The sequence below is a fragment of the Onychostruthus taczanowskii genome, unplaced genomic scaffold (assembly GCF_017590055.1).
Source record: "Onychostruthus taczanowskii isolate IOZ18803 unplaced genomic scaffold, ASM1759005v1 scaffold64, whole genome shotgun sequence".
In the NCBI taxonomy this organism is placed as follows: domain Eukaryota; kingdom Metazoa; phylum Chordata; class Aves; order Passeriformes; family Passeridae; genus Onychostruthus; species Onychostruthus taczanowskii.
In genome coordinates, this window is record NW_024504122.1 from 3,146,098 (window position 1) to 3,149,321 (window position 3,224).

Here is a 3,224-nt window from a genome sequence, read left to right on the forward strand (position 1 = left end):
TTTGCCCTGGAAGCAGGGGAGGTGTGGGTTATGTTGTGGTGAACTCCAGGGTGTTTCTGGAGCTCACAGGGTTATAGAGTGTCTGGGATGTTTCCTGTTTTCCTGTCCTTTCAGTATGGACAAACACTGCGTGTCCAGGGCAGGGGAGCTGTGAGTGCATGTGCTGGACAAAGCTGTGCTCTGGCTGAGGAGCTCCACATCACCTGGCCCTGCATTCCCTGAATCCATGACTTTACAGAATTACACAGCACCTCTCTCTGAGAACTCTTCCCAAGCAGTGCTTCAGAATCTCGTGTCCGCAGTTGCAGAAATGTCATTTCCCAGCTGCTGTTTTTCCAGTTGATTCCACAAGTGGCATGTGGTGTCACTTTGGAAAATCAGAGGGAGCTTGGGAAGGACCCTGCCAGTGAAGCTGGGAATGACACCTCCTTTCCCTGGAAATGTTCTTCTCTTTAATTTTCATGGTGAGACTTTCTGATTTCCCAGTCTCTGGGGAGAGCAGAGGGAGGTTGAAGTTGAGTTGGGTTTGTCTGGATGGAAATCCAGCACCTGTCTAAGAGCATCTCACAACCTCAGTGTCCCTGCCCTGTGCTCCTCAGCCAGGACCTGCCTGGGTCTTCCAGCAGGGAAAACCTGAGCCTTGAGCTTCCGCAGGAACTCCTGAGGAAGGAGATCCCTGGCAGGCATTAACAGGAATTAGCCCATCCCTGTGGCTGAGCTCTGTGCTGAGGTTCTCCAGCAGCACAAGCCCTCAGAGGGAGCTGCTGTTGGTTCTGGAGCTTTCCCTGTCCCCAAACCACCTCTGCTCCCACCCCCAGGAGCAGCAGCATCCCCCAGCTCATTGCCATGGAAATGGCTGAAGGTGACAGCCCCACCTGAGCCATCAGCAGGAAGAGGCTCCTGAGGGAAGGAGGTTCTGTCTGTGCTGATGGAAACTCCACAGGGAGGAATTAAAGCCAACAGGAGCTGATGGGAACAGGAGGAAGGCTGCACATTTCTTTGGAAATAAGCTCAGTGTGGCTGAGGAGGAGTGGTGAGAGCAGAGCCTGAGCTGGGCACAGTCCAAACCCGGCTTGGGAGGTCCAGGGAAGCAGAGGAGGAAAAGCTTTACTTTCCAAACCAAAGTGATGTCAAATTTTTGTCTAATGGATCCTGTGAAAGTGGAGAACTGAGCCAAGGAATCCCATTGCTCTCTGCAATGGGAATAGCTCCCCTATCTTTGGGATGGGAGAGAGTTCAGAACAGCAGGGAGCAAGGTTTTCATTTGGCATAAAAAATGTGATGTGTGATAGCCTGGAATATTCAGCAGGAAAAGGGGAAATCACTGATTCCATGGGCAGGGAGCTTCTGAAAGGCCTCAGTGTCACTGCAGTGCCAGTGAACCCAAGGCTTGGTGTTTCTGCTTTCAAACTGTTTGAAAAGCTGCTTCTCGTTCTGAATGTTTCACTCTAAATGCTCCTGGAAAATGTGTTCGGAGGAGTGTAGGAAAAGCTCAGTAGGAGCCCAGCTCTACAGAAAGTGTGGGATACACTGCTTCCAAATTCAGTTTTTATTGGTGGTAGGGCAGGAAATCAAAGGGAAAGTGTGGGTTTGCCTTTGTAAAGCTTTGGGGTGGTTTTTTAGGGAGGATGGTCCTGCCTTCTCCTAGAACATGACACTTGGACCAGAAAACATCCAGGGGAAACTTCAGTTCCAATGACAGCTGCTGGGAACCTGTTGACTTCCATGGGAAAACAGGGAAGGCTGTGGAAGGAAATTCCTCTAGGAGAGGAAATAAAACCCGGAGCCTTTTTTTTTGCCATTGAACAGTTATTTTTCTTTTTTTTTTTTTTAATAAATTCCTTATAAATATGTACAAAGAGTCTCAGCATATGAAATTCCTTTTACAAAAGAGAGAAGCCCCATCCAGCCAGGACCAGGAGCCTCCTGGAGCTCCAGGAACTCCGAGCACAGGCCCTGCCCTTGCTTTGGTGAGGGGAAACCTGCACAGTGACCCTGCTGGAGTTTCATCCCAATGGTTCTGGATCAGCAAAATGCCAGGAATTGGGCATTCCCTGCCTGTCATTCCCTGGGCAGTGCCCCTGGGAGAGACTGGGGAATTCCCAGTGGCCTCAGGACTAACGAGGATGGGAGGGTTTTGTGATAAACTGTGGTGAATGACTGGAAAAGGGATGCTGTAAAAACCCAGGGAATTAAATCCCACTGCAGCTGGGCTTGCTCTGCTTGCTGCCACCTGTAACTGCTGATGGAGTAACTAATAAAGGTGTAATGAAAAAAGGTGTAAGTAATAATGCTGTAACTAATAATGGCCATTTAATCCTCAGATGCTTTCAGTGAATATTTATCAAGCTCCAAAGTCACTTCCTGTAAATATTAAAAACCTTGGGAAATTCAAACACTTCAGTAATTCCCTCATTTGGACACTGAAATCACATCAAAATTCATTCCTGTACTCAAATATTTGGGAAAAAAAAAAAAAGGTTTGTATTTTGTGGTGTAAAAACCCAAGGCAGGAGCAGCAGTGAGGATCCCTCCCCTCTTCTCAGGCTGGCTGGTCCTAGGGAAGCCCAATTCCCATGGTATTTACAATTCCCCCAGCCCTTGGATGTGGAATTGGCATGGCCAGAGTCTCCTCACCTGTTGTGATGAGATGGAAAGTTCAGCTCACACACAGCAGAGTTACACAAGAATGAGGCTGAGTTTGAATCCTGGATTGAAAATCAAATTTGCTGGGAGCAAACTGGCTCCAGGGAAAATTGTGCACCTGCTGGGGAGCTGGGATACAGCCAGGAGGGTTGGACATGGACAATGTGTGTCCAGATCCAGTGTGGAGCCTCAGGTAGTCTGTTCCATACACACCAGGTTCCTGCTGAGATCAGGGACAGATGTGTAGGAAAATTGAGTATTATGGGCTATTCTGTCCTCACTGGGGCCATTTTTCACAGGGCAGTGCAGTTTCCCAGCTGGGAATGCCTCATTCCAGGCTGGCTGTGGACAGACACTGCACCAGTTTAACCAGTTCACTTTGTCATGGATTTCAGCAGCAGGAACTGCTTCTGCTCACGCTGAGGGTTTAAGAGACCTTTGTAACTTTTCCTGTGATACAGAAACAAAACAGACTCACAAATCAGATGAAACCGATTCAAGAAGTGTTTAAGGAGGATTTAAGGGAATTGCTTCAGCAATGGGCTTGGCTCAGAGGAATTCCTGCCTCCCTGCTCTGC